This window comes from Peromyscus leucopus, chromosome 20 (assembly GCF_004664715.2).
Source record: "Peromyscus leucopus breed LL Stock chromosome 20, UCI_PerLeu_2.1, whole genome shotgun sequence".
In the NCBI taxonomy this organism is placed as follows: Eukaryota; Metazoa; Chordata; class Mammalia; order Rodentia; family Cricetidae; genus Peromyscus; species Peromyscus leucopus.
Window position 1 is genome coordinate 30,563,022 of NC_051080.1, and position 22,485 is coordinate 30,585,506.

The following is a 22,485-nucleotide window of genomic DNA, read 5'->3' on the forward strand; positions in this document are numbered from 1 at the left end:
AAGTTGGATAATGCTGAAATGCCCAGACAGAAATAGGAAGCTTCTATCCTGCCCACCAAGACTTTTCAGAAACTCTCGGATTGAGCTCTTTGTTTTAGCTGTTGCTTTCAGCAATTCAATCCCTGTTCCATAACAGGAATTCTGTGCTTGTTGTCCATGTGTCAATATTAATGCCAGGACAGGTGGGAGAGTTTTTTTTTATCTATAATTTACTTCTTTTTGCATGACATTTCTGAGATATACAAAAACATCAGTTGATCACGATAAGACACTGACAGACCAAAGAAAAGTTACTATGTAGACCAGGTTGGCCTCAAATTCAGAAATCCTCCTGCCTCTGCCTCCCTTGTCCTAGGATTAAAGGCACACACCACCATACCCAGCCCAGTAATCATGCTTAACCACTGAGCCATCTCTCCAGGCCACATACCTTTTTACATGGAGTCTTGGCATTTGAACTCACATTTTAATAGTTGCACAGAAAGTGCTTTTCCCCAGCTTTTACTTAATTCTATATAGCAGCCCAAAAAGGTAGTGCTTTTATGTTCCCATTTTGTAGATAAGAAACTGAGTCTAGAGTTAAAAAATTTCCCCAGAGTTCCTTACAGCCATGCCAACTTCTCTAGTTTTTTCATCAAAGCTTAAGTTTTGTGCTTACTCAAATATATAGGTGGTAGTCACACTTTTAACAGACAGGAGAACAGTGTCATGTACCAAGCTACTAATGTTTCTTCTAATTTGCATTTCCATTTTGAACGTATTATCATGTCTAAAGCTTGCAAATAATGCTCAGTTCCTTGTTTCTGCTGACAGAAGAGTGTAGCTTCATCAAATACTTGTAAACATCAAACATGGTTGTATGTGCTGTACTCCCAAATTCTATGCATATATAAAATTATACACACACACACTTATATCATTACGTATATAACATACATACATACATACATATATACATATATATATATATATATATATATATATATATATATATATATATAGAGAGAGAGAGAGAGAGAGAGAGAGTGTGTGTGTGTGTGTGTGTGTGTGTGTGTGTGTGTGTGTGTGTGTGTGTAAATAAAAGACAGGGTCTCACCATGTACTCTTGGCTGGCCTGGGCTGTCTTTAAACTCACAGAGCTCTGCCTGTCTCTGTCTCCTGAGCACTGAGATTAAAAGTGTGCATTAGTACACTCTGCAGTTGTCCGTATCTTGAGTATAGATGCATTGTGACCAGCTGCCTCATACTCCTGCCACTGTGCCTTCCATTCCATGATGACTGTACCTTTACTGTAAGCCATAGTAAACCCCTTTTCCTTGGGCTGCTGCTTTATTTTATTTTTTTTATAATTTATTTATTTATCATGTATACAGTGTTCTGTCTGCATGTGTCCCTGCAGGCCAGAAGAGGCACCAGATCTCAATACAGATGGTTGTGGGCCACCATGTGATTGCTGGGAATTGAACTCATGACCTCTGGAACAGCACCCCACGCTCTTAACCCCTGAGCCATCTCTCCAGTCCGGGTTGCTGCTTTTTTTTAAAAGAGATTTGTTTTAATTTTTGAGATTATAATATAATTGTATCATTTCCCCGTTTCCTTTCCTTTCCTTCCTCCAAACCTTCCCATGTATCCCCCTTGCTCTCTTTCAAAATCACAGCCTCTTTTTCTTTAAATTTTTATGTTTCTGTGTGTGTTCCTAAACATATAATACAACCTGTTCAGTATGCATGTTTCTTGTATGTATATGTTTTGAGGGCTGACCATTTGGTACTGGATAACCAATCGACATGCTCTTCCCCAGAGAAGACGATTTCTCTCATTATCAGCATTTCTTAGTTGCCTTTTGAATTGCTTGTCAGAGGTTTGTCATAGTAGTAATAAAGCAAGCAAGCCTCAGCCTCACAGTGAGTTTAAGGCTGGCCTGGACTCTATCACATCCTTGTACAAAAAGCAAAACAAATGCTCAAAGTGCATTTCCTGACCCTAGAAGTAGGCAGGCTGAATTTTCTAGGATTCTTACATTCAGGCTGAGAGAGGGGCAGGGATGTTCTTTTTTCCTTCTCCTTGCTTTTGCACAGTGTGCCATATAGTTACATGGAGCAAATAGTGTTCTGCAATGGTAAGGAGGCACTTTATTGTCCAGTTCCAATAAAGTCCATAAACTTTTCAACATTTCTTTATCAATAAACTATCAAAATCATGGTCAGGGTCAGTGATTGATAGGGGAGGATCCAGCCCATGTAGGTGGTGCCACCCACCACTGGGCTAGTGGTCCTGATTCGACAAGAAAGCAGGCTGAACAAGCCAAAAGAGCAAGCCAGTAAGCAGCACATCTCCATGGTCTCTGGATCAGGCAATGCCTCCAGGCTCCTGCCCAACTGGCGTTCCTAGGTTGGCTTCCCTCGATGATGAACTGTGATAAGAGTCAGTGAAATAAACCCTTTCCTCCCCAAGTTGCTTTTGGTGTTCCATCACAGCAACAGTAACTAACAGTAACCCTAACTAACACAACTGTTAATGATACCAAGTGCTGAACATATATTATATGTATCTCACAGTGTCTTCATAACAATCTCCTAAGAGAAAAATCTATAATAATCCCCTTCGTCCAATGAGAAACTAGGTTTAGGTTAAAAACAAAACAAACAAACAAACAAAAAAAGCTCAGGCTGGAGAGATAGATGAGAGGTTAAGAGCACTGGCTATTCTACCAGAGGTCCTGAGTTCAATTCCCAGCAACCACATGGTGGTTCACAACCATCTATAATGAGATCTGGCGCCCTCTTCTGGCATACAGGCATACATGCAGACAGAACACTGTATATGTAATAAATAAATAAATCGTAATAAAATAAAACTGTTAAAAAAAAAAAAAAAAAAGCTCTAAAGTGGGGCTGGGGCAATGGCTTAGTAAGTAGGCAAAGACTGCTTGCTAAGAACTTGAGTTTGGATTCCAGCACCCATGTTAAAAAGATGGCCATGACCACATGTACCAATAGGAAAAAACATAACACACATGTGGTCTGGTCCTATCTGCAATTTCAGGCATCCACTTGGGGTTTAGAACTTATGCCCCAAATAAGTAGGAAGATATTATAAATAATCTAAGACAAAATCTGAAGCCAGCCCTCATGAAAGTAAAACACCAGTAAAGAACACTTTTCTAAAGCCACAGTTACCAGTACCAACACTTACAACTTGGAAACTGTTAACTTCTCTATTATGAGTTTATATAAATGTGAAACAGAGAACAGCACAACTTGTTCCTGTGGTGGTTGTAAGAATTCAATAAGGTGCTCGCTTCGGCAGCACATATACTAAAATTGGAACGATACAGAGAAGATTAGCATGGCCCCTGCGCAAGGATGACACGCAAATTCGTGAAGCGTTCCATATTAAAAAAAAAAAAAAAAAAAAAAAAGAATTCAATAAGTAACTATCATTCAGAGTATTTACAATGTCCAGAGCCATTTCCAAGCACTGTTCTATGAATAATATTAGACACATACAAGGAATCAACACACAAGCCAGGCAATGTTGGCACACACCTTTGATCCCAGCACTCAGGAGGCAGAGGCAGGAGGATCTCTGTGAGTTTGAGGCCAGCCTGGGCTACAGAGTAAGTTCCAGGACAGGCTCCAAAAGCTACACAGAAAAACTCTGTCTCAAAAAACAAAAAAGAATCAATGCACAACTTACAGGTCTTTCCTGACCCTACCAATCAGTTATATTCTGCTGTTGCTGCTATATGTCAGATTCTGGACAAGGGAAAGAAAAACCAGAAAGCAGCACCAAGACACAAACATAGTCAGAGAAGTACTCACAGCTCAGAAGGCAGCAGTGACTTTGAGAAGAAATCAAATAGCTGTTTTAAAAAATACTCCTAGTATCTGTTTCCTCTTTTCATTGTAGTCCAGAGACCTGGAAGAGACAGGATGCACACATACATAAACATCTCTATTTCACTGCTACTTACTTCTTTATGTAACAGAGCTAGTAATGCTGGGTGAGTACTCTAATACTAAGCTTAACCATCCGCCCATTTCACTCCTCTGATAAAGTCCCACCATGCTCACCTTCTTACAGTTCTCTTCCTGTCTACCATATAAACTGCTAGACAATGAGTAAATTTCAAGACAAACACATGGAAGCTATCTATAAACCCGAACCCAGTGAAGAGGATACACACAAGTAACTGAAAACTATTAGGTAATCAATAAGCATAACCTGCTGAAAAAAATGACAAGGTTCAAAATAAGCAACAACATACAAACCTGCTTGTTCCCACTAAAATGAAGCTAAAGAGATAAAACAAAGCTCAAAAAATCAAACACAGGTCAAAGAGAATTAAAATGAATGAAAACTTTGATAAACTGAAAAAGCTTCAAGACATTAAAACAAATAGGAATACAGGGGAGGGACAATATTCTGGACAATGACAGACAATTTTAGACAGGTTTTTTTTGGGGGGGTGAAGGGTTCCAGACAGGGTTTCTCTGTGTAGTTTTGGTGCCTGTCCTAGATCTCACTCTGTAGACCAGGCTGGCCTTGAACTCAGAGATCCACCTGGCTCTGCCTCCCGAGTGCTGGGATTAGAGCCGTGCGCTACCACTGCCCGGCCTAAGACAAACAATTTTAAAATGGGAAGCACAGCCAATGACTTAGCAGACCATAGGCCAGCCACTGAAAAGACAAGGTACCAATTACATTCCCACAGCAGAGTGAACGAAGGGTCAGAAGCAGTAGCATTGAGTGCAGTGACAGTGGGGTGTGAAGACTGCCCATGCTACAGAGAGGGCCCCAGAAGCCTGCCTCCAAATGATTCCCTCTCCCCACCTGATAGAAGACCAAGAGTCACTCTCTGGAAAAGGCAAAGCACCTTTCACAGAGAGGTAGACTGAGTCACTAATTCCAGCTCCACACCACATAATACACTCAATTTGGCATCCAGAATCTTTATCCTGTAGGAAAGAAAACTATTAGCCAAATAGGAAAGACTAGACACCAACACCAGATTCCCTGACAGAAGGTCTGTATAGAATATCCTGATGCAAAAACTCAAAGGCCCACACACATGCTTAAAGCTTCCAAAGAAGTTCTGAATTCATCACAAGAAAACAAAGATATAAGAAAAAGACGCCTAATCAGAAGATAGAGACAAACACAAGGAAGGGAGTCGAGAGTCTAGGGAGGGCAACTTGGAAGAACAGAAAAGACACAAACTTTTAGTAACCTAGAGGTAGGACTCTGCCATTATGCAACAAAGACATAGGTTGTTCCTTGCATGAGCCTCTCTACCATCCACACTAGGTGTGGATGATCTTGTACACGCAGGCACAACCACTGAGTTCATGTGTGCAACAGTACAATTATAGCTATGTCCGGCAAATATTGTTTTGCTGCAGCTGTCCACTGCCTCTGGCCTGCCCCTTAAAAGCTACCTGCTCCAGTAGATGGTCTTTTACCCATGCATACAGGCAATATTAAATGGATCAAAACACATTACATACATGCATGAATGAAATTCTCAAAAAGAATTTAAGAGGATCAATCAACATTTAAAAAAATGATACAAGATTTATTTGTGTAGCCCTGGCTGTCCTGGAACTCACTCTGTAGTCATTGAATTCATAAGGATCCACCTGCCTCTGCCTCCCAAGTGCTGGGATTAAAGGCGTGAGCCACCACCGCCCAGCACTCTTTAAAAAAAATTTTTTTTTAAGATTTATTTATTATGTATACACCATGTATGACTGCAGGCCAGAATAGGGCACCAGATCTCATTACAGATGGTTGTGAGCCACCACGTGGTTGCTGGGAATTGAACTCAGGACCAGTGCTCTTAACCTCTGAGCCATCTCTCCAGCCCTAAAATTTTTTTAAAAGGTCTAATAATCAGGGGCTAAAGAGATGGCTCAGCAATTAAAACATGCTCTTCCAAATGATCCAGGTTCCATTCCCAGCACCCACATGTTAGCCAATAACCAACCATCTGTAACTACATTTCTGGTTACCACAGACACTGTATACAAGTGGTATACACACATATACATGTATACACACATACACAAAACATGCATACACATAAGTGAATCTTTTTAAAAACTAATAATAAATCACAATCTTTCCCAATCCTACTGTCAAAGACATAGCTCAAGAACATTGTGCGTACTCTAAACTATGTTCCTTTACTGTTATTATGCCTCTTTCAATTTAACCTCTACCTCAGAGTAGTAAGTAAATGATATATTGGCTTTGTGTCTTAAATTTTTATGTCTATTTCCACTTTTTTAAAGATCTATTTATTTTTATTTTATATGTATGAATTTTTGTCTGAATACATGTGTGTACACTACATGCATGCCTTGTGCCCAAGAAGGCCAGAAGAGGGTGTCAGATCCCTTGAAACTAGAGTTATAGACAGTTGTAAAGCTGCATGTGGGTGCTGGAAATCAAACCCAGGTCCTATGGAAGAGAAGCCAGTGCTCTTAACCGCTGAGCCATCTCTTCAGTCCATAATTATTTTCTTGATTTTGTACTGTAAATAGAGATTAAGCACTAAAGAGCACTCCATTCTAGCAGCACTAAGTCCACTGAATGCTTGCTATTTTAGCCAGGGGTAACTTAAGACATGTTATGTTCTAATTGTTCCTTAATCCAATCTTATTTAAGAATATAAACCAGTATATTTTAACTATGAAACTGGTAAAAATGTCAGTATGAGCTAATTCAAACAGGGCCTAAAATAGATAGTCTCTAAACTGTGTAATTAAAATGCTTACATTCTTTTGTTCCAGGTGGATAATGAAAAACTGAAACTTGGCTTATACAATGAAATACATTTTCAACTCTCCAAAGCTATCTATAAAATAAGAGTCCCTACCCTTTTTTTGAATGAGTATATTTTAAGAGGAATACAAGCAGATAGGTGGGGTCCTAGAAACTCTTCTCTCATACACACCTTTTTGCTATTGCCACCATGCTTTGCAAGCTTCTCATTCTAATGCACTTCAGACAGCGTTCCTACCATCTATCACTCACTAATCCATGTAATCAAACTAATATCTACCATGTTAGCACTCACATGTTCAAGTAGTTGGCATGTTCAGTTCACTAATGCCGCTTCAATTTTACACAGAAGGAAATTAATCTTAACCAAGCTAGCAAATTATTTAAGGTCACATGATAATAAACATGGGTGAAATTAGAGATACAAGCACTAATTTCTTAGCACTGCTATTCTGCGTTCCTATATAAGCCACATCGACATTTCTATTAAAACAAGTATGAGATGGAGAGGTGGTTGAGCACTGGCTGCTCTTCCTGAGGACCCAAGTTCAATACCCAGTACCCACATGGCAGATCACAACCATCTGTAACTCTAGTTCAAGGTAGGGGTGGATGGGTGGGTGGGTGAGATCTGACATCTTCTTCTGGCCTCTGTGGGCACCAGGCACATGCAAGCAGGCAAAATACCCATGCACCTTTGTGGGGGGGGGGGGTGTCCAAGACAGGGTTTCTCTGAATATCCCTGGCTGTCCTGGAACTCACTCTGTAGACCAAGCTGGCCTCAAACTCAAAGATCCACCTGCCTCTGCCTCCCAAGTGTTGGGATTAAAGGTGTGACCCACCACCACTTTTTTTAACTTTTTCCCCCCATGCACTTTTTTCAAAAAGTGCAAGCTAAGCCTTACAAAAAATCCATTGACAGAAGAGCTCTTCACAGAGGTGAGCAACATTGCCATGATGTACTGACAAGTTATAAGCTATCTGGCTGGGATTCAGCAAGTAGGATTAACCCTTAGAAAAACATTTGGTGCTAACTGCTACAGAAAGGCTAAACTCACTATTCCTCAGCCAGTAACACCCTTTCTTAAGTCATGTTATTGGTGGCAAGAGGGAGGCAAATCAATGCTGCTGGTTGTGTAACCTGAGGAGCTCCTTCAACAGACTTCTACTCGGTAACAGAAACCCTGAGAATAATTTCAGAACCAGTCACTGTGAAGCAAAGCTGGGGTTTGTTAAGAAAAGGAAATACACACCCAGCGGATAGGTGAAGGCTGGGAGAAAAGGGAGCAGGTACGGGTGCTTAAATATCTTGAATGTATGTCATCTTATGGCTTTTGAAATTACATTGTTTAAAGGATTTAATTCATGACTGAGTCAAAGATGAAGTAGTTTTTAAAGAAAAAAACTGATATATTTCTTTTATCTTAGAATTCCCTTCAATAAATGAAATTGTAAGGTAGTTTAGGCTGTACACTGTCCAAGTTTACCAATGAGAAAGGCATGCTGACAAGATTAAACTCAAAATTCATACACATTTGGCCTTAAGTATGGTTAATTAGTTATTTTAATTCCTTTCCCAATTCCTCTCAGAAAAGTTGGTCATCTCTATGTAGGTGTGGTGATTTATTGTTGATTTGACACAATCTAAATCTACTGGAAAGACAATTTTATTAAAGGCTTAACTAGATCAAACTGGCTTGCAGGCATGTCTGTGGGAAATTGTATTGATTAGGTTGACATGGTGGCACCATCCCCTAGGTTTGGATCCTGGACTGTGTAAGAGTGGAAACCGTGAGTTGAGTAGTAAGCATTCCATCATGAAATTCTCTTCTGATTTTTGAACGATGTGACTAGCTGTTCCTGTCACCTGGACTCCCTTGGTATGATGGACTATAACTTGGAATGTGAAGTAAAATAAACCTTTCTTCCTCCAAGTTGCCTTTTTGTGGTGATACAGTATTATGAAACTATCTCTTACATTCTAAGAGACTGAAACTTCTGCTGGACCTCGAAACCCAGCTAATACATACTTTGAGATCACTTAAGACTGCTCTCCTGCTGTGTACTCAGCCTGTTTGTTTAACGTGCCTTTAAGAGAACAGTGTAACAACCAACATTGCTTGTCTTGGATTTTCCATGTAATCAATTTTAAAATATAAGCTAATACAACATAGATTTAACTTTAAATTATGTACTGTTCCTTGTCCCTGACCCAAAGTAATACATGTGCATACATGTGTGTATTACAACAATAATTTGCTAAAAACTGCAAAACAACTCCAAAGTGGCCTTGTACAATAAATATACACCATTAATGCTGAAAGGAGCATGGATATAGTCTGTATGCAGTGATGTTTACAGCATTGCTTGTTATCTGGATCTGTTGGAATCCATAAAGTTTCATGCCTGTAAAACTGTTAAAGATTTCTGTAAAGTAACCCTCATTCTTTCTCCATGTGATGTTTTCTGTGCTGTTCAATAAAAGAGACAGCAAAGCCCTTTATTAGGGACAGAGTCACGAAACAGCATTCAGGTACGGCACAGATTCAAACTCACAGAGTACAAACAGGCCAGAAACCATAAACTACAGACAGATGGAAGACAAGGGAAGAAGAGGAGAATTCAAACTTGTTCCCTCTTGATCAAACTATCTTAATGCGACACTAACAAATGTTGGTGCTTCTGAGGCTATCTTTAATGTATTTAACGGACTCATTTTTCTTGTGGAATTTTATCACAGCAACAAAAATGAAATTAGGATATCAGGTAATCCTGACAGCAGTTTTGGTTTTGTCAGTTGTATAAAAGTCTTGACTTTTAACCACCAAGAACTTTAAACTAGATTCCAGAAGATCCAGGACCTCTTCTTTTCTCATGTTCCCATCATCTTTTCTTTCTATTCTGCCCCAATCTGTGATGCTCTCCACTGTCCAAAGCAAACTACCACTTCATATGGACTTCTTGTCTAGGCTTGGCCTACCAACTTCTGTACTTAGACAAGCTTTAACCTATATTCTGCAAGAACATAGGTCAGAGGTGATGTTCTTTAAGAAGAGAGAGAGAGAGAGAGAGAGAGAGAGAGAGAGAGAGAGAGAGAGAGAAGGAAGGAAGGAAGGAAGGAAGGAAGGAAGGAAGGAAGGAAGGAAGGAAGGAAGGAAGGAAGGAAAGAAGAAAGAAAGAAAGAAAGAAAGAAAGAAAGAAAGAAAGAAAGAAAGAAAGAAAGAAAGAAAGAAAGAAAGAAAGACAGACAGACAGACAGACAGACAGACAGACAGAAAGAAAGAAAGAAAGAAAGAAAGAAAGAGAAAAAGGCAACAGATCTAATATGGCAGGGCAGTGGTGGCACAAACCTACACTCCCAGCACTCAGAAAGCAGAGGCAAGAGTCTCTGTAAGTTCAAGGCCAGCCTGGACTACAAAGAAAGTTCCAGCCCAGTCAGGGCCACACTGTGAAACCTTCTCTGAACCCACACCCAAAATCAATGTTGGTATGGTTATGAAAATCACCTGGGCAAATCAAAAGTTCTTTATGCTTCAAAATTAGTTCCTAGCCAAAAATATTTGTGGAACTTGCCATGGTCAGAATACTGTGTGTCATTCATCATATGCCAGGGTTTTAGTTCAGGGACTGCCATGCAATTGGTACTGCACCACTGACCAAATAAATACCCTAAGCCAGGAAAAGAAGCTATGAACTTATTGATTTCTGAAAAGCGAGTATTAACAAGATGATGCTCGTTCTATATGCAGAACAAGTGATATAAAAACCACTTTCTAGTCCTTGGAGTACTGAGGGTCTGGAAGCAACTAAGATTAGGAGCTGCCCTTGTTTAATACCAGAAAGATTCTGCCCTAAAAGTAATAGTTTTTAATTATTTATGACTATCCACAAACTAAGAACTAAATCTATCAATTTATAAGCATTATGAAAATGTCTAAACAACAGAGGTTACACAGTAAGTTCAAGACCAGCCTGAACAACTCAGCAAGACTTTATCTCAAAATAAAAAGTAAAAGGAGTGCTGGGGTATGATACCAAGTATCCATAAAAGCCCAAAGTTTGATTCCAAGTACTTAAAAGAAACATCTTATTGAAGTAATTAATGGACAAGGCCATTTATGGACAAGTAATTTAAGACAAGGCCACTCTTCAAGCATATTCAGAAGAACTAATTGCTGTCACAGTATATGACAAGGATAATGCCATCTAGATCAGAAAGACACCAAATAAAGTCCTATGAAGAGATATCAAAAGAAGGGTCCACTTAAAGATCAAATTTAACAAGTAACCAGAGGACGTCCTGTATCAACTGGGGAGGTAATTCATCAAGGAACACAGATTGTTTGGACATCAAGATCCAGCTAAAAAACGGAGACCAGCACCTAAGGCAGTGAGTGGAACAGTCTACAAAGTGAAGGGCTCCAGGTCAAAGTGAAGAGGTCAGCATGTTCCACCTTTTGCTCTCCTGGAAAGGAAGAACAGAATGACTAAAAACACTATTTTCATTTATAGAAAAGTAAACAGCAGCAGTGAGTAAGAGGTTACTCAAACAACCACCATCAGATCAGCAGATGTAAAGAAGACTCAGACCCTCCCACCAAGCTATTCAAAACATGGGAGATATAAAACAATTGTCCTCTGCCTAAGAAGAACTAGAAAAACTCAATTCCCTTGGCAAAGGAAGATTCAGACAAGTCAATCCTCTGATACTGCAGATGTGAGAATTAATTATCCCACAAAGACATTACAACAGTTGTGACACAAATAATCCTATAAATAAGCACACACACAATATGCTTAACATCACAAATTTTCTTCCATTATCTCTTCAGCCCAATCATGTGGACTCTCACTCAAGACTACCAACATAGCTAAGCCCAATGGACACTACTCAATCTGTTAGGAGCTGAATCATCTTCTCATCTTCTCTGGGCTTTCCATCCTTGAAGCAGTCCCTCCTCTCCTCCCAAAATTGTTCTAGAGCTCCCCAAGGCTCTATCCTTCCATCCCTACCTCTGCTTGCCTTGTAGGCATTACCACTTGACATGCTATCTGCCATGCTCACACCATCTCAGATTTCTCTTCTGAACCTGTACACCCAATTGTCTGACTGTCAACACTACATCCATCCATACTCCACCATTTGCAACAGAGACGTGGGTGCCACATTCCAGAAACTCCCACTTTCTACAAATCAGTCAGAGCTAACAGAGAAACTCTTGCAAGAATGGTAAGATGAAAGAAAACTCTGTTCTTAGGTTAGTCAGTGTGTAGAAAGGAAATTAATAAAGAACCAAGACCTTATGTAGCCTCTACTAAGAATTCCCAGCAGCCTCTGAGAAATACCCCAGGAACCACAGCAACCAGTAATTGCTGAAACTGCCCAGCACAACTAACCCCACAAGTACTCCTGGAAAGTGCTAATTCCCCAGCCCTATCACCTCTATCAAGGGAAACCTAATTCCATGTATTTAAAATCAGCCTATATTAGTTTCTATTTTCCTGACCAAACCTGAAGGACTGACTCTGTATTTATAAAGATCATCCTTAAACCCCTTAAAGAAGTGCAGCATCATTAAAGATGAGTGGACAGGGCCGGGTGGCGGCGGCAGCAGCGGCGCAAGCCTTTAATCCCAGCACTCAGGAAGCAGAGGTAGGCGGATCTCTATGAGTTCGAGGCCAGCCTGGTCTACAGAGTGAGTTCCAGGACAGAATCCAAAGCTACACAGAGAAACTCTGTCTCAAAAAAAAAGAAAAAAGAAAAGAAAGGTGAGTGGAGAGAATGTCCAACAGGTATCTCAAAGATCAGTACTGATCTTGCCTTCCAAATCTTTACAGTTCACACCAAAGTCACATAGTGAGATCCTGTCTCAAATAAATAAATAAATAAACAAACAAACAAACAAACCTTTGGGGGCTGGAAAGATGGCTCAGAGGTTAAGAGCACTGGCTCCTCATCCAGAGGTCCTGAGTTCAATTCCCAGCAACCACACGGTGGCTCACAACCATCTGCAAAGAGATCTGGTACCCTCTTCAGACCTAAAGGCATAACATTGTATACACAATAAATAAATAAATCTTTTTTTTTTTTGGCTATTTTTTTTTCAATAATTGAGTAAAACTGAAATTTATTATATGCCACAGTCGTCCTAGGGACCTCCATGCTATATATATAGCCTCTATGGTTCTATGGGTTGTGGTCTGATTGTTCTTTATTTTATATCTAGAATCCACCTATGAGTGAGTACATACCATAACTGTCTTTCTGGGTTTGGGTTACCTCACTCAGGATGATTTTTTCTAGTTCCATCCATTTGCCTGCAAATTTCATGCTTTCATTGTTTTTCTCTGCTGAGTAGTACTCCATTGTGTATATGTACCACATTTTTTTCATCCATTCTTCCGTTGATGGCATCTAGGTTGTTTCCAGGTTCTGGCTATTACAAATAGTGCTGCTATGAACATAGCTGAGCATGTATCTTTATGGTATGAATCAGCATTCCTTGGGTATATGCCCAAGAGTGGGATGGCTGGGTCTTGAGGTAGTTCGATTCCTAATTTTCTGAGAAACCGCCATACTGATTTCCACAGTGGTTGTACAAGTTTACATTCCCACCAACAGTGGAGGCGTGTTCCCTTTGCTCCACATCCTCTCCAACATTGGTTGTCATTGGTGTTTTTGATCGTAGCCATTCTAACAGGTGTAAGGTGGTATCTCAGAGTTGTTTTGATTTGCATTTCTCTGATGATTAAGGATGTTGAGCATTTCTTTAAATGTCTTTCAGCCATTTGTAGTTCTTGTTTTGTGAATTCTCTGTTTAGCTCTTTAGCCCATTTTTTAATTGGACTGTTCAGTACTTTGATGTCTAGTTTCTTGAGTTCTTTATATATTGTGGAGATCAATCCTCTGTCAGATGTGGGGTTGGTGAAGATCTTTTCCCAATCTGTTGGCTGTCTTTTTGTCTTATTGACTGTGTCTTTTGCCCTGCAAAAGCTTCTCAGTTTCCAGAGGTCCCATTTATTAATGGTTGTGCTCAGGGTCTGTGCTGTTGGTGTTTTATTTAGGAAATGGTCTCCAGTGCCAATGCGTTCAAGAGTGCTTCCTATTTTCTTTTCTATTAAGTTTAGTGTAACTGGATTTATGTTTAGGTCTTTGATCCACTTGGACTTGAGTTTTGTGCATGGTGACAGATATGGATCTATTTGTAATCTTTTACATATTGACATTGTATACACAATAAATAAATAAATATTTAAAAAAAAAAACCTTTACAGTTTACTACCTCCTTTACAGTGTCCATTCCCCATTTAGATGCCCAGACTAATCCTTGACTCATCTCTTCCTCCTTCATTCCCTATCCAACCAACCTTGTCAGCAAGTAACATTCTTCCTGCTGAACTGCCCAGCAACCGTCCTTTGATGAAAGTATACACTCTATTGCAATGAGCTCTACTTCTGTTCAAGGAAATGAATCCAACAACATCTACTACAGGTAGAGCTGATGTGTCACTGTTTTCCCCCTCAGTTTCCATTTTACATTTATTCTAGATAATTTTTACCTACTGAATTATCACCTTATAACCTGCCAAAATGTTTTATAATCCCCCAAAATGAGCCATTTCCCAGCATGACGCCTATTCTTAATTCAAATCCCTAAAAGATATGTTAGGACGGATGTCAAATATGACAGGCACACTTAGAGAATCATGCTCACTTGTATAAAAAAAATACGAATTTTTTTCATTTTGGGGGGTTTTATTTTGGAGTTTGTGTTTGCTCATTTTGAGATGGAGTATCATTGTGTTGCTTAGTCTGGTCCTAAGCAATCCTACTGCCTCAATCTCCTGAATATATGGGACTACAGATATGCACCACTATAGACAACAGCTTCACTTTTTAATTTCACAGTAAATGATACTACACATAGCTATGGCATATTCTCTACCAAAAAGAATATGAACTCTTTAATGAAAGAAATAATTTGCTTTTCTAGGGCTGATGCACTAAAAGAGTGTGTGTATTTGTGTGTGTGTGTGTGTGTCTGTCTGTCTGTCTGTCTGTGTATCTGTGTGCACCATTTGTATGCCTGGTGCCTGCTGAAACCAGAAAGGAGTCTCAGATACCCCAGAAATGAAGTAACAGTTATAAGCCATCATGTGAGGACCAGGAATTGAACCTGGGTCCTCAGAATAACAGTCAGTGCTCTTAACCCCTGAGCCATCTCTCCTGCCCATACAGGATTATTTTGCCCAAAGAAGGGTTGGAACTTCTGCCTAACTACTAGGAGGGAACATTAAGAGACAGAGGCAGGCAGATCCCCCAATCTCTATGAGTTCTAAGTCACCCAGGGCTAAATAGTGAGGACCTGCCTCAAAAATTAAAAAAAAAAAAAAAAAAAAAGAGCTGGGCGTGGTAGCTCACACCTTTAATCGCACCGGGGAGGCAGAGGCAGGTGCATCTCTGTGAGTTTGAGGCCAGCCTGATCTACAGAGTGAGTTCTAGGACAGCCAAACATACACAGAAAAACCCTGTCTTGGAAAACCAAAGAGAGAGAGAGACAGAGACAGAGACAGAGAATTTTAAAAAATGGAGGAGGCTGCATGGCGGAGTCTCAAATGCATATTGATAAGTGAAGAAACCAGTTTGCAAAAGCTATAGATAGTGCTTCCAATTCCACTGGATTGTGGAAAAGACAAGGCCAGGGAGATAATGGCCAGACCTGATAGGGGAGGATCAATGGTCAGACTGCAGGAACTCTGTAAAGCCGTGGCATGATCTTGTAGGACTCAACAGCATGTGGCACTCTGCATTTGTCAAAACCCACAAAATTTAAATTAAAAGATAAATAAATAAAAGTTGTATCTGTTTAACTGAGGACCTTAAAGAGCTGGATTCCAGACCTGCTCTCTGAAATGGTAAGCCATGCTAGTGTCAGACTTGCATTTATGACACATCTCCCCTAACAGGAACCCTGGACACCATATCTCAGGTGAGCTTCTAAGGTAGGCAGTTCCATGTAATGCTGCCATATACTGATGGGAGTGAGCACTTTGCTGACCACACAATCCACTAAGAGGGCAGAAGGAGCTCTCACAGGTCTCTCCTGGTGTGCTTTCCACTCCTGATTTTAGGTCTGTACCCCTTTGCTATAATAAATGATATAATAAACAATAACCATGATGCCTTCTAAGGACAGTACACAGCCAGTCAAGTCTCATGTTTTGAAACCCCTAAGGACAAGAGCTTTTTTTTTTTTTAAGCTTTGTGAATAGTTCTTGCAAATAACTGAATCTGTGGCAGTTTGAAGGCCCTCCAAATTTTACAATGCACAGCACTTGAGCAGTATTTTCCACACTGCAGGAATGATCATTTAAAATCATAAGCTAGCAAGAATGGTGAATACTCAGCACTCAGGAAGCTCAAACAGAAAAATTACAGGAGTTGGAAGCCAGCATTGCTACCGAGTGACAAGAGCTGTCTCAAAAACAAAACAAAAACAGCCAGGCTGGTATGCCTTTAGCCCCAGCACTCAGGAGGAAGAGGCAGGTGAATCTCTATGAGTTCCAGGCCAGTCACACAGGGAGACCCTGTCTCAAACAACAACAAAGTCAAAATACATTAAAACAAAATGTAATGCAGAGGATCTGCTACTCCAGCAGGCATGAAATGTGACAGTCTAAGGCTGGCTGTATATACTGCTGTTCATTCTCCCAACAGTGAGTATCAAGTACACTACTCTCTGAACCACTCATGAGCGTGATAAGGCAAGAAGCTGCTCTTACTCAATAATCCTCAGCTTCTAGCACTAGAGCCCTTCAAGAAAATCCTTTAAGATAGATTAGATAGCTAATTAGATTAGAGGCTGGGCAGTGGTGGCACATGCCTCTAATCCCAGCACTCGGGAGGCAGAGGCAAGCGGATCTCTGTGAGTTCGAGGCCAGCCTGGTCTACAGAGCGAGTTCCAGGATAGGCTCCAAAGCTACACAAAAAAACCCTGTCTCAAAAAAACAAAAAGATAGATAGATAGATAGATAGATAGACAGACAGACAGACAGACAGACAGACAAGTAGATCAGAACTAGCAGTATTTTAGTTATTTTTAAACAGGGAATTGGGATCAGAAAGATAGATCAGCAAGTAAAGGCACAAGCCTGGTGACCTGAGTTTGTAGTCGGAAGTTTCCCTGTGTCCTACCTGGTCCTGCAGACCATTTAGCAATTCGTCTTACATGAGTTCAATTCTTGGAATCCACATAAAGATGGAGAGAATTAACTCCGTAAAGTTGTCCTTTGACAGCCACATACATATCATAGTACATGCCCACAAACAGACACAAACACAAAATAATGGGGAATATACGACTGTCTTTTCAATCCTCATGATAATGTAGAAATTAGTGCCAGGAATGAGAGGAAAGAGTTCAATAACAGACTCATTATGTCTACTTCTGTCTATTGCCAAAAGTAGCAATGATTCCAATATCCTCTTTGCCTCTTACAGGAAAGCATGTTTCACAAACTGTGTCATACTCATCCTACCACTAACAGACTCTGGCTGAGCTGTGAATCAACAATCAAGATTCTGAGTGATTTCCCCCTAATTCACACTGGTTTATCACCTGAACTCACAAGAAAGAGATCTGGGCCCTAACTTTAAATCTATCTCCACAATTCTAGACTACTTACAGCAATTAGGACACTGGGGGGGCGGGGGAGGGGGAGTAAAGCTGGAAAAGTTTGAATGTTTTCCTATAAACTGGCAAAAAGCAGAGTTCTAGGACAGATGGAATCAAAGACACCAACTCTTTGCCAAACACCAAACCAATCATGAAATATCAAAAGACAATTTCTACACAGACAATACCAATTTAAACCAAGTCACTTTTGCCCCTGGTTCCTCAAGTGTATTCATTCCTATACAACTAATGTTACTTCTTCCAAATAGAAAGCAAAATGCAAATTAATTTTTCATCAGACTAAGCACAGTAGATTGTCTTTGTTTGTTTGTTAACATTAAGTCACAACTATGCCTAGGCCTGAAATCTGAGAATGACATCTGAAACAATACAGGTCTACTGTGACTTCTATATCAGTATAACATTCAATCATTTCTTTTATCTTTGCAACCCATGACCTGTTGTCCCTAATAGAAGTTAGGAGTCTGAGACAGCACTTCTCCAATCTCTCCTCCCTAAATTCTACCACCTGTAGGACAGGTATCTTGCATCTTTGCAGGGATGGCTACTATTTGTGCTCCAATCCACTGACTGAAACAGCTTGTATCTCAACAATCGCCACCAGCTGCCCTACTGCCCTGCTCTAACCTAGGGGCTCTCCAGGACATCACAAATGTGTTGTTTTACATTTCACTGGTATATACTTCTAATCTAATCTGAGCAGCCAACATAGCACTCCAAAAGAGATACTATCTCACAGCCATGTAAAATTTGAGACTACTCTTAACAGTCTATAACCCTTAGCTTTGTCTAATGTTGTACATCATGCTGAAGATAGTCCATCAAAGCCCCAAACAGCTGGCTGGCCTATGAGACACCCAAGTTGTGTCCTTTACCTTTAAGGGTAGGGGCCCAAGGGGAATTAATAAAAAAAAAAAACATTTTTTTTTTAATTGCTGATTGATGCATTCCAACTTAGAACACAGTTGGTGTGTATGAGTTTACCTGACAGCTTGGACTTGATACAGATAGCTTTTTTTTTTAAAAAAAAAAAAAAAAAACACTTTCTCTGTGTAGCCCTGGCTGTCCTGAACTAGCTTCATAGACCAAGCTGGTCTCAAACTCACAAAGATCCACCTGCCTCTGCTTCTGAGTGCTGGGATTAAAGACGTGTGCCACACCCCTATCCCCAGGCCCAGACAGCTATTTTAAAGGTAACTATCTGGTCTTTCCTCAGGGGCAGTCCAGTTTGTCAAGTAAGTGCAGCCTAACACCAAAGAAGGTCACATTTCTTCTCTGGCCTCCCTTCTTGATGAATCTTGAAGTATAGGAACTCATTCATTCATACACGGTTCTGCTTATGGTTTCAGGGGTTCATGGTTCTGGAAGACAGCATGCCTGTCTCAGAGCAACAGTTTACAGTTTCACCCCAGAAGGTAAAGGAGACAGAATTTCATGAGCTAGTAACCACAGTAGAGACCAGGGAACTGCCCTGCTGTCCCCTAGATCCTTGGAATCTTGACTTTCTTTTCATGGTCAGAGCTTGCACAAACAGGCTTCAAAACCAATCCTTCACTGTTTCCCTAATTAAGGCCTTTTCCTGCACAACATAATCACAAGGCTACAAGAATATATCAGAGCTCTGAACTCTGTTCCCTTTGTCTTGCTAACTAAGCCACAGCAAAGCAGCTATTTACTCTATGAAGATGACAATAAAGTATGGGTCCTTCCCCTTCTCAGATAAGTGACTCTGTGACACCTTCCTTATGAGCCCTGTATCTCCAATGGAAGTATTCTGATATATAAACCTCTTCCTGTCACTCTGGGGCCCAAAGTTTCTATCAGAATCAAGTGCAAACTGCTCCAACCCTATCTGATAGAAACTTCTCAATCTAATCCAACCTGTACCACTCCAGACATGACCAAAACTTTCAATCCACAACACCCAGCTTCTCACACCCCCATGCCCTTGTATGTGAGCAGAATTTCCTTTCCCAACTCCCCTCTCCAGGGTACTAATTTCCCCATACAGCCTAGTCATTTCTTTATGGTCCCTGGGCTAAGCACTGTTCATGTTTAAAGGGTTGTCTTTGTTTTTAAAAGAAATAGAGATACATGATAGCAAAAAGAAAAAAGAAGTGTGATAGGTCATATGCTGCCAACAAAAACCGAGTATCTGCCAAACCTTGATGCGCCCAGGCACCACCTATAGATTCCCTAAGCACTGCTGGGACAAGGCCACTGTACACATCACACAGGACAGCATGGCACACTGACCACTAAGCTGTGCTGGTCTCACTCCTCACAAATATACCTTCAGGACAACTCCTGTTCTGGGCACAAAACATTTAACAAACGTTCAGCAAATGAAATAACTAGTGTAAGTACACGCTAGTAAAGCCCACAGGTGAGAAGAATGAATCTCTAGTATTAAAATACTAACTAAATGTGGGAAAGACACTAACTTCATTTACATACCATACCATTTCATATAGTAACTATACAATAACTTCAAAAGCTGGCATCATAAATACTGTACATAAAAGGTCCTGGGATGAACAGAAACCAAATTAACTTATCAAAAGTCAGGTTCCAGGCCAAGAGTGTTTAAAAACAACAACAAAAAAAAAAAAAAAAAAAAGAAACCACTTCAGTCATTTAGTTAATGACCCCAAGAACAATAGCAGTAAAAACAAAGTTGGATGGTGGTGACACATGCCTTGAATCCTCTGGAGGCACAGGCAAACAGATCTCTGTGAGTTTGAGACCAGCCTGGTCTACAGAGCAAGTTCCAGGACAGTCAGGATTGTTATACAGAGAAACCCTGTCACGAAAGACCAATAAAAAAAGTGTTTAAATGCAATACTTAAACTAAGTAATACTTAGTTCTCAGAAACACCTTTTTTGGCCAGGAATGATGGCTAATACGTGTGACCTCTGTACTTTGGAGGTGGAAGCAATATGTAGTTTGAGGCCAGTTTAAGCTATAGAGTGAGATCTTGTCTTAAGAAAGTGAGAAATGTTTCTCCTGTTGATTTCATTGGTTTCATTTTTGCTGCTGTGATAGAATGTTCTGACAAAAAGTGAGTGGAGAAAGGGTTTATTCAACTTACAATTCCAGGTTACAGTCCCTACAGAAGTCAGGAAGTCAAAGCAGGAAGTAGCTAGCCACGTCCAAAAACAAGAGCACAAAGAGAGAGCACATGCATGCTTAGTGTACAGCCTACTTTCTCCATTCTTTTTTTTTTTTTTTTTTTTTTTTTTTTTTTTTTTTTTTTTTTTTTTTTTTTGGTTTTTCGAGACAGGGTTTCTCTGTGTAGCTTTGCGCCTTTCCTGGAGCTCACTTGGTAGCCCAGGCTGGCCTCGAACTCACAGAGATCCGCCTGTCTCTGCCTCCCGAGTGCTGGGATTAAAGGCGTGCGCCACCACCGCCCGGCTACTTTCTCCATTCTTAACACAGACCAGGACTCTACCCAGGCAACAGCGCCACCCACAGTGGGATGGGTCTTCCCACATCAATCCAACCAAGACAATCCCCTACAGACTTCTCCACAAGCCAACCTGGTCTAGGTCATCCCTTGTTGAGACTTTGAACTGTGTCAAGTTGACAAATAAAACTAATCATCACACTCTTACAGATCTTCCTGTTTTCTACAAACTGTAATATCATATCTTCAATACATAGAGTCTGACATAGAGTAGGGAGGTATTTAATTTCTAACTCATTACTTAACTGAAAATTTCAAGTTAATGCTACTTCTTTTGGGGAGGGACACAATGGATATCCAAAATACAACTAGGCTATAGCTCTAGAATAATTACAAATGAAATATTTTATTTCTTCTCTTTTTTTTGTAAGAGTCAGTCCTTGAGAAATCAACAAAGATTAAACAGCTTAATTAACAAATGCCACTGAAAGGCAGGCAGCTGCAGCCACAGCATGACCCTCACATGCCAGCTAAGCTGACACAATGCCAGCTGAGGGAATCAACTTTTGAGCTTCAGTGCAGGTAGAACAGAGTCCAAAAGCCAACAGTGCACATTAACACCTCAGCTTCAGCCAGGAAAAAAAACACATTTTCATGGGCAGATAAAAAATAGAAGAAAAATTCTATTAACTTAAAACAACTAACAAGCAGTTTTGCACATGGGTTGCTGTCCATTGCAGAGCAGTAAACCATCACCTGCAGGCCAACCAGGCCTCACTTAACTGTTATTAGATTTTTACATGGTTATTAGATTTTTACAAGACTAAAGGAATGATAATAGTGTGTCATTCATGTGAAAATTATATGAAATTTACATTTCAGAGTCCAGGAATAAAATCTGGCTGTTCACAATCAGCTGATTAATTTACTAGCACCCTTCTGCACTACAAGAGCTAGGCACGGGTGATGCAGGTAGTCTATGACCTGAAAAGCCTGAAATATTCATTGTGTGGCCTTCATGCAGGTAGTCTATTAACCTACAGCATAACTGGGGACTTAAGCCGACACCACATCTTCCTTCCTCTGAGTTCTCAATGCTTTTTCTTTAAAAAGATTTGTTTTTTAGGGCTAGGTGTGGTGGCACAAGCCTTTAATCCTAGCACTCAAGAGTAAGTTGCAGGTGGATCTGCATGTGTTCAAGGTCAGCCTGATCCACATAATGAGGCCCTGTCTCAAAAAAAGGAAAAATGGCAAAAGAGATTTATTTCATTTTATGTATGTAAGTGCTTAGCCTGCATATATGCATGTGCAGCACGTAAGTGCCTGTTGCCTGAGAAAGCCAGAGAGGACATAAGATCCCTTGGAACTGAAGTTTTTGACAATTATAAGCCAACATGTGGATGCTAAGAACCAAACCTGGTTTTTGATGGTTTGGTTTTTGACTTTTAGAAATTGAGACAAGGGTCTGGTTATGTAGCCCTGACTGGCCTGGAACTCAGCACATATATACCAGGCTGGCTTTGAATGCACAGAGATATACCTGCCTTTACCTCCAAAGCACTGGGATTAATGGTATTCATCATCACCAC

The 22,485-nt window shown here is 40.3% G+C and overlaps 1 protein-coding gene and 1 non-coding gene across 27 annotated transcripts in view; one reads left to right on the forward strand and one right to left on the reverse strand.

Moving 5' to 3' along the window:
* The window catches only part of Ptk2 (protein tyrosine kinase 2), a 221,195-nt gene that overhangs the window by 188,460 nt on the left and 10,250 nt on the right, over window positions 1-22,485 (reverse strand). For 13 of the 26 annotated variants that reach the window (XM_037197544.1, XM_037197543.1, XM_037197541.1 and 10 more), the window contains exons 1-2: window positions 12,701-12,749; window positions 3,828-3,924 (exon numbers count right to left, since the gene is read on the reverse strand). The exons of 1 other annotated variant lie outside the window; for it this stretch is intronic. The gene's annotated coding sequence lies outside the window, so the exon portion shown is untranslated. Of the gene's footprint in view, window positions 1-3,827; window positions 3,925-12,700; window positions 12,750-22,485 lie in introns of those variants that run through there. 12 more of the 26 variants (XM_028886015.2, XM_028886010.2, XM_037197538.1 and 9 more) reach the window with 2 other exon arrangements.
* LOC114704679 lies at window positions 3,297-3,403 on the forward strand. Its single transcript, XR_003736305.1, has one exon. It is a non-coding gene; the product is annotated as a U6 spliceosomal RNA (small nuclear RNA).